Source organism: Peromyscus maniculatus, chromosome 12, assembly GCF_049852395.1.
Source record: "Peromyscus maniculatus bairdii isolate BWxNUB_F1_BW_parent chromosome 12, HU_Pman_BW_mat_3.1, whole genome shotgun sequence".
Lineage (NCBI taxonomy): Eukaryota > Metazoa > Chordata > Mammalia > Rodentia > Cricetidae > Peromyscus > Peromyscus maniculatus.
Window position 1 is genome coordinate 81543157 of NC_134863.1, and position 8897 is coordinate 81552053.

At 47.3% G+C, this 8897-nt stretch overlaps 1 long non-coding RNA gene across 1 annotated transcript; it reads right to left on the minus strand.

The window, feature by feature from the left end:
• Window positions 1-308: 308 nt before the first annotated feature.
• Window positions 309-8238, minus strand: LOC143268164 (uncharacterized). Its single transcript, XR_013043873.1, has 3 exons — window positions 8171-8238; window positions 1548-1613; window positions 309-1445 (listed from the first exon to the last, which is right to left on the minus strand). It is a non-coding gene; the product is annotated as an uncharacterized LOC143268164 (long non-coding RNA).
• Window positions 8239-8897: the final 659 nt, after the last annotated feature.

An 8897-nucleotide genomic window follows, 5' to 3' on the forward strand; every position in this document is an offset into this window, starting at 1 on the left:
AAAAAATACCAGGCGTGGCGGTCTGCACTGGAGGACAGAGATAGGCTGCTGCCTGGGACTCAGTGGCCAGCCACCCTAGCCAAATTCACAAGTTCAAGGTCGGTGAAAGTCCCTGTTAGAATATGGGGACTAATAAACATGTGCCAGCTGCCGGGCGGTGGTGGCGCACGCCTTTAATCCCAGCACTCGGGAGGCAGAGGCAGACGGATCTCTGTGAGTTCGAGGCCAGCCTGGGCTACCAAGTGAGATCCAGGAAAGGCGCAAAGCTACACAAGAGAAACCCTGTCTCGGAAAACCAAAAAAAAAAACATGTGCCAGCTGAATGAGGAAATTGTGAAGTGCTAGACTGACCTGAGCAAGTCACCCAGGAAGTAAAGTATTCGCTTGTGAAATTTACTGAAAGTCAAATTTCTTTCCAATCCCACTTTCCCCAATTAATAAAATTGCCATGCTCTTTTGTCTCTGCATTTTTTATTTTTAAATTTGGAATTATTAGTAGATGTCTTAAGTCTCCCTGAACCATTACAACTCAATGAAAGGATAGTTATGAAAACAATATTCATAGTGCATATATATGCATCTCATTATCGTCATATCAATATTGCTGTTGATACACAGTGTGGAGACACCACTGCTCTGGGCCTTCCTCTTGTGGTCTCTTCTAGATCCGATGTCCTCTCACTTATTCGACATTCAGGATAAATGTGTAGAAGCTGCTGTTCTCAAGGAATGCCGGATCCATTAGAGTTTGCTTTGAGAAGGAATATTTGTATAATTCTAATAAATGTTATTGACATCCTTAAAAAATGTGGATGGTGCCTGAGGAGTAAGCTCGGCTGTGGTTGACCTTTGGTCTCTGCTTACATGAGCAATGTCAGTGTATACCTGCACACACACAGATGTACCTGTACATGCACAAACACACACAAACACCATATACCCCCCCACACACATACACAAACTGCATGCATCACACATGTAAAGACAAGAAAATTGAATGTCAGGGAAAGTCTCACACTTGAAGTCGCCCTTCTGTTTCCAATAATCAGATCCTTTGATCAGGAGAGACTGTTTTGACTGTCCAATTTCATGCTCAAGATGTCTCTGGGTTGCTGGGATTGTCTTTCTTTCCACAATCCCATGATTAGAAGAGAAGACCTTCAGGGAATCAGGTTGTCAGATAGAAAAAGAAGACAAAACGGATGCTGACAACATCCTGTGACACCATCTCACTGCATGCATGCACGCATGCATCCTTCTGCCCACACTTCCTGCTAAAAGACACCTCCCCTCTCCTAGCAAGATGTCTACATCATCTCTCTCCAACGAGAGCCCAGATAAAATCTGCACCATTGCCACATGCAGATGCCAGCCCAAGACCTCTGTCTACAGATTTGGATATGGCTCTTTGTGGTCATTCAAGGTTTTACCCAGACGTACAGCGCCTAAAAAAAAGGCAAAGGAAAAGAACAGAGTAGTGATTAACCAGTGGTATTAATCTTTAATGAGAGCAAGGTGTGGGCGGTTTTCTCAGTAAGCATCTGTACCTTCATAGTTCTCTTTGTACTGTGCCAAATAGCTATTCAGCTCCTTCCTTGTGTGTTAATCTGGTCCTGGGGAGAAAGCACACAGAAAAGGATACAGACCTAGTTTCCCAGGGACGTTGGTTCCTACCGCATCACTACTTAATACATGTTCTAATTTGTCTTCATTATGGGCTCGCCTCTCAGTGCTAACTGAAAGTCAAGTATGTGTCCTTTATATTCTGACAGTTTCCTTTAGGAATGATTTCATGTCCATCTAGAATGTGATGTGCATTCTTCAACTCCACTTATCATAGCTCGATTTCAAAGCACTGAAATTAAATTGTTTCAGGCTGTTTACTTTGAAAACCTTTGGAAAATGTCAAGGGGCTGGAGTGAAATCCCACGGGTTCTTCCAGAGTGCCAGCCAAGGCAGAAAGCTGATGTTTCAGATCACAGCCGTGGCTGATCTGATGAGACCAGGGTTGACAGTGATGACCAACTGTGACAACTTACTATCTGCCTGGTCAGCTGATGCCTCTCAGCCTGTCACAGAAGACAGTGGAAGGAAGGGGCTTGAATGTCAGATGTCAGCAAGCACTGTTACCCACTGCACCATCTCCCCGGCCCTGGAGTAGATTTCGAAGATGTAATGCTCCCATAGATAAAGAGAAAGACTTAGTAATAATAATAAAGTTTCAATTTAGAAAGCAGATAAACAACTTCAGATGCATATTCATCAATAGCCAAGCTGAAGAAATAAGGAGGAACCCCTGAAAAGAGAAAGAGATGTTCATAATTACAGCTGAAGATGTCAACAGCTCCTGTCTTAATTGATAGAGAAAAATCAATACGTTCAGGAGACTGAACAATATATCAACACTGTGATATCATAGACGTTTATGGCATGCTCCTCATGGCAGCAGAATACTTATTCCTTTTATTGGTAGATGGGATATTCATTAAGATACATCATGTTCTGAAGCATGAAATGAGTCACAAACGGAAAGAAATGAAATCGTGTGGAAGGTGTTCTCTGAAGATAATGGAATTACATTATGACTCCCTGATAGCACCTCCCAGGGGATGGCTTTATGCATGGGAGAGGAGATGTGGCCTGAGGCTTAAACTGTGGGGAATTCTAGTGTGGTGGTCACAGGAGAGTTCTCAAGGACAGATCAAAGATGAATAATGAGAAGCAGAAAAGAGGAGCCACGGAGGCCAGGGGCCAGCGACTCTCAAGAAATAGCAGTGTTGGACAGAGAAATGGCTAATGACATTAGAACTGAAGCAAATCCTGTGGGTTTGGAGACGCTGAGATTATCAGTGACCCCGGCAAGAGCCACTGATGGGAAATGAGGAAGTAAATACACCGAGTATCTATTCCTCTTCCAGGCAAACCTCTTTCCCTCTTGGGAAAGCCAAGAGCATGAAAACAAGGCAGTGACCGGGGGAGAGCCAGGGTCAGAGGTGGAGAGTTTCCCCTCTCTCCTTTTTTCAGTTAATTAATTTGTTGTTTTTAAAGATATAGGCAATCTGGACATGTTTGTAGACTGAAGATTAAGAATCGTTACTAGAAGACAGTGGAAGATACAGGAGCGCCGTTGCTAATCAGAACAGGGTTGCTAGGAGAGGTACTGAAGCAATGGCGTTGTGACCGTGGGTGGGGCATGCATCCCGAATGCAGAGATGAAAGATGATAATGCATACACGAATGCAAATATAGATAAACTGTAGGTGGGCGTTACAATTCAGTATGGAGTGTCTCCCCAGAGGAGTTAAAAGCACAGTCCCCGGAGGGTGAGCACTATTTTGGATGGAGGAAGTAGCCACTGGGTATGAGTCCTTGTTGGTTCCTTGAACCTGACCCTTCGTTTCCCTGCTCTCTCTACTTCATGCCCACCATGAAGTGAACACGTCTCTGCCACATGCTGCCCCCACCACGATGCCCTCTCTGAGCCCGTGGGACCAAGCAACCATCTTCTCTGAAACCGTGAGCCCAGATATACTCTTGCCCCCTTGAACTGTTCTCCTGGGCATCTGTTCACGGTTACAGAAAAAGCAGCTAATGTGGTAGGGACTAAAACCCTCCACACAGAGCACCACTGTGGGCTCAGATGGTAACTCTTTGTCCAATGACTCTCAGAATGTACCCCCAAACCCAGCTTTCGAGCTGTAGACTCGGGTTCTACGGGTCCCGTTGTTATGGCCACTTAGACACGCTCTAGGCGTCTCTAACATACTATCACTTTGTGCTTATCATTTACAAGAGCAAACGAATTCTCCTCCCAGCCAGTCCCCTCCTGCGTCTCTTATCTTTCATTTGTTGTTTCTTAGCCCAGGCAACTGTAATATCACGGCAACACTGGTAGTCACGTGTTCTGACCTTGACTTAGATGAAGAGGCGAGCTTCACTTGTCAATAGCTGCAGAATGTGGGGTAGGCTGGTGACATGTATGAGGGGTGGGTTGAATATAAATCCCAGAAAATGCATTTTTTATTAAAAAATTGTATCTATGAATGTTTGCCTCCACATATCTGTATTTATTGCATGTGTACATATATCTGTATTTATTGCGTGTGTACATATATCTGTATTTATTGCATGTGTACCTGGTGCCTTCGAAGGCTCTAAGAGGCCATCCAATCCCCGTGAACTAGAGTTGCAGATGGTTGTGAGCCACCATGTGGGCGTTGGGAACAGAACCTGGGTCCTCTGCAAGAGTCGCAAGTGTGCTTAACAACCGAGCCTCCTCTCCAGCTTCAGGAAGTGGGTTTTCAGATGATGGGACAGATTGAAGAGAGCCAGACTATTCCAGAGAGTTCCCAGTTCACAGAAGTAAGACTGGTGAATGATTTGGGTAGATAAACAATAGAGCGAAAATCCATTCTGTGACTGGAGAAGACTGGTCTGTGAGAAGTGGTCTTGGAGGAGGCTCCAGACTGAGAAACAGTGTATGCATACTCTCCCATGTGCGCCTTAGAGATCCTGAGCACGAGCTCCAAGCAAGCGATTAGAGCAGCAACTCATCTAGAATCCCAGCACTCCCAGAGACTGAGGCAGGAGGATCACAAGTTTAAGGGTAGAATGAGCTACAAAAGCAGACTCTGCCTGAAGAAGAAATTCAAAGTAGCAACCAGCGGGGCGGCGGTGGCACACGCCATTAATTCCAGCACTCAGGAGGCAGAGTCAGGCGGATCTCCGTTAGTTCGAGGCCAGCCTGGGCTACAGAGAGAGGTCCAGAACAGGCACCAAAACTACACAGAGAAACCCTGTCTCAAACAAAACAAAACAAAACACACACACACACACACACACACACACACACACACACACACACAAGAAAAAACAAAAACAAAAAGTAGCAACCTGATCCAGATGCCGCCCCCACCATCCACTGTTGGTTCCAACATTCATGCACACTCCTGACTTGAAATGTGGACTTTGCCCATGGGTCCCCTTCCTCTCTTCTATATCCCACGTAGATAAACCTCTGAGTGTGAGATGCACTTCCTCCGCGACATCTCTCTACTCTACAAGCACACATCTCTTTCCTTTCCCTCTGCCTATACTCTTCACACCTTCTGGTTAGTTTAAAAATGTAAAAAACAAAATATTTTTCTCTAGATTTTTCTCATTCTTTTCCCTCTCTTGGCAGAAGAGACCTGGCTGGAGGCCAGCAGCAGTAATGTGTATAAAAATGAAGAAAAAAAAAATGAAGAAAAACACTGATCCAACCCTGGAAAAGGACTTCTCTAAAAATTTAGGTTGCTATCCAGGGCCAACTTGCCGATTATTGTTTATTTTCTCTGAGCAGACATGGTGGCTACAAAGCTGCTTGGCTTCCCAAAGCGCTTCACAAATGCATCACAGCCAGACCCCGGCCCCCTTCAGAGCGGGCTTAATTAGGATAAATGATACTAATGTGTTGGCCTGGAGACTGCTAGCCATGGTCCATTTGTCCAACTGTGAGGCTGACAGTCAGCCATGCTAGGCCCTGACTCCTCTCTTTTGTTCTTCTGGCTGGCTTTGAACTGCGCATGCTCTGGCTTGCAGGAACCCTCAGGAATGTGTTCTCTCACCTCATTTCTCTCCCCACCTGGGTTCACCTGTGGTTTTGAGACCAGAGTATTGATGCCAACGTGAGTACAGCTCCCAGGCCAGCCTGTGGAGCAGCCCCGTGTTCACTAAGAACAACCCCCCCCCCCCATTTAGGGCAGACAGATGTAGCTGCTTTGGATACAGAGGAGTCTAGAATATGAGATCGTGCTAAATTTCGGTACAGATGTGCGTCGTGTTCATTCTAGCGCTGAGGTGACGACTACAGCGTCTGTTACAGAAGCTGAGCTACCAGGCACGTTAGCTGTAGTAACTCCTATCTGCTTTGCTGAGAGAGTCAACCGACCCCTCCCCAACACACACACACACACACCCGCCAACATAGAAACTCATTGGTGCATTTGTTCATGATGGATTTTTCTGGGTTCTAATATGAAAGAACATGTGTCCACACCTTCAAGGAGCTTTGACATGGGGGTGAGTGGCAAGTGCTTATCACTGAGGTCCACAGGAGGTAGGCAAGTTGGTAAACAGCTGGCCACTCCCTGGCCGCCTGGGAATATCAGCCAACCTCGGAGACAAAGAGGGTAAGGATGGTGGTATGGGAGGTCACCAAGAACCCTGCAGGGAAAAGCTGTGGACTTTACCAAAAGGTCCAAGTGAACCACGAGGAGACACAGCCTCTCTGAGGTCGTGGGGGAGTGTGGTAGGGAGGGGATAGTTTCCGGGTCATAGGGCTGGTAACGTGCTGCTTCCTGTGTTTGTCTGGGACATCAGAACAGCTGAGATGGAAGAAAGACACCGGCCTAGGCTCCTGACAGTGTGCCCACCCCCACAGGACGGTTCGGTTAGTCACCACTCTGTGGGTGTAGACGTGAGGGGCTCTCCGATGCCTTGGACTTTGGGCTGTCGTGTCCCAGAGTCATCTAGGAACACAGAACACCTGGGGCAGTTTGGAAGGACCGAGCCTGCAGGAAGGACAATGTTGACAGAGGACAGCATGGCCCTTCACCTTAGCAGAGGAGAGCGGTTGCAGGATCGCCTCCTCTGTGGGTGGCACTGTTCTCTGGAAGAGCTGGAGATGAGCTTGGGGTCAGAGAGAGGGCCAGGAAGTGGATTCACTGCGGACAGTAGACCCAGCACCTGTGACCTTCAGAGAACAGAGTGTTCCCCGAGACCTGAGATTCATTTAGCTTCTAGAAGGTTCTCCATGCTTGCACAACCAGATTCTTTGTTCTCAGGGCACTAACTCTCTCCTCTTGCCCGGTTGCAGGCCTGTCCATCGTATCCCTCCAACTGAGGCAATAATACCTTGCTAAAGCTCAGAGCCAAGTTTAGAAACGAAGGTGGATAAGTTCCTGGCTTTACTTCCTGGCTTTTCTCCTCTTTGCTTCATTCAGGGCATGAGCAGAGCCTGCCGGGGCTTTGCTAATTGTCTCCAAGTGAAAAGATTGATTGAAAAGCGATCTTAGACTCCCAGGGGCATAACACCCTTCATTTCACAATGAAGAATTATTTTTGTGGTATTTGCTTTATGATTCCTGACCCTTGTTCTAAATCTCGCTGGTGTGTTTTCATTTAAAATGTATTAACTGAAACTTGGCATGGTGACTTGGCTCCATTAAGCTCTTCTACAACTTAATCCAGATTTTATTATACTGGGACCCGAGTATCCAAACTTTTAATATGGGAGGAAGCTTGGGGATAAATTGAGAGATCGTGATCCTCTCTATGTATTTAACTCTTTTGGTTCACTCTTGACGATTAACAGCAGTGTTATAGTTGGATTTGGACGTTGAGAAAGTGCAGCTAGCCTTCCTACAGTGAGGGCTTCTTGTGCCTCCGGGTGAATGGCAGACTCATTTGCGTGTCTGAGGTCTGGTGACTGGGCATGTGGGCCTCACAGGAACCACGGAGGATGAAGTCTCAACGCTCCTTTGAGCCCAGTGACACTCTTACCTAAGCGTCTTTCAGATACTTCCACCCAGAGCCCTCGTGGCTCAGAAACCTTCGCGTCTCCAATGTGGCTCCCGTTATCTTCCTCTGAAAGCCTCTAACCTCTGTTACCGTCTGTTGGCTCTTCCGCCGGCTGCCATGGTGTGTTCGCAGTGTGTGGGCTTCCCTCGTCTCCACTGCTCCAGCCCAGGTCTGGCATTAACGGCTCTCACCCGGAGCCTTGTTAGCCTCTTGCCTGTCTTACCATCCACGCTTGTGACCGAATCTATCTGTAGCTTCCTTTTTGATAGCCAGAGTGACCAAGAGGAGGAACGAATTCAGCTTACAACCCTGCCCCCAGTCCCTCAGGTGCTCCCACCACAGATGGCTTAGAACAGAGCCCTCCCGACTCCCTGCGGGCCCTGTGTGATCCAGCCCCCCCCTTCTCTTCTCACACCCCCAATCCCTTTGTGGCACTGGCTCAGCCAGGCTCTACCAGCCTTTCCCTGAATTGGCCGGCTGGGGCTAGTCTGCCTTGCTCTGTCTTTCAGGGGCCTCCCTCACTGCGGCCTCTCCTGACTCCTCCCCATGGAATCAAAGCACCCCTCACTTCCATTGTCCTCTGCTCTGTGTTTCCAACCCCGGTCCTTACCAGGCATAACGGCTGCTCCTGTTCAGTTGCTGGTCTCTCAGCCTCTCTTTTTTCTTTTTCTTTTCTTTTCTTTTCTTTCTTTTCTCTCTCTCTCTCTCTCTCTCTCTCTCTCTCTCTCTCTCTCTTTCTTTCTTTCTTTCTTTCTTTCTTTCTTTTTTTCAGAGCTGAGGACTGAACCCAGGGCCTTGCGCTTGCTAGGCAAGCGCTCTACCACTGAGCTAAATCCCCAATCCCCACTCTCTCTCTTGATGCTCACCACAGATGCATGCTTACATTTGTAGCTCCACCCTCCCACCATAATCCAAGTTCCAAGAAGGTTAGACCAGGTCTGTTTAGCTACAGAGTGGAAATCCAGATACCAGACCAGTGCCTGATACATGCTCAGTAACCGTTGGCAGAATCCACACACAAAAGAATGGTGTAGCTCCTGCCTCTGAGTGGTTACCCTGTTCACATAAACAAAACACCACCACCACCAAACCAAAACAACCAAACAAAAACCTGTGCAGCCACTTGGCTCTAATAGAGAGATACATCACAGCCTGAAAAACCAGTTTGAGCACTGTAGTGAAAATCCAAGGTTTGGGAAACCCAAAGGGTTTGAGGAACAGAATCAGGTGGGTCCAGCCACGTGGAAGTCCTAAGCTGGGGACAGGTAAGGAGAGAGGTACTTCTCTTGGCTCACTCTTGGTCTCCTTATCCTCAGATCTTGGACAGCTGAGCAGAG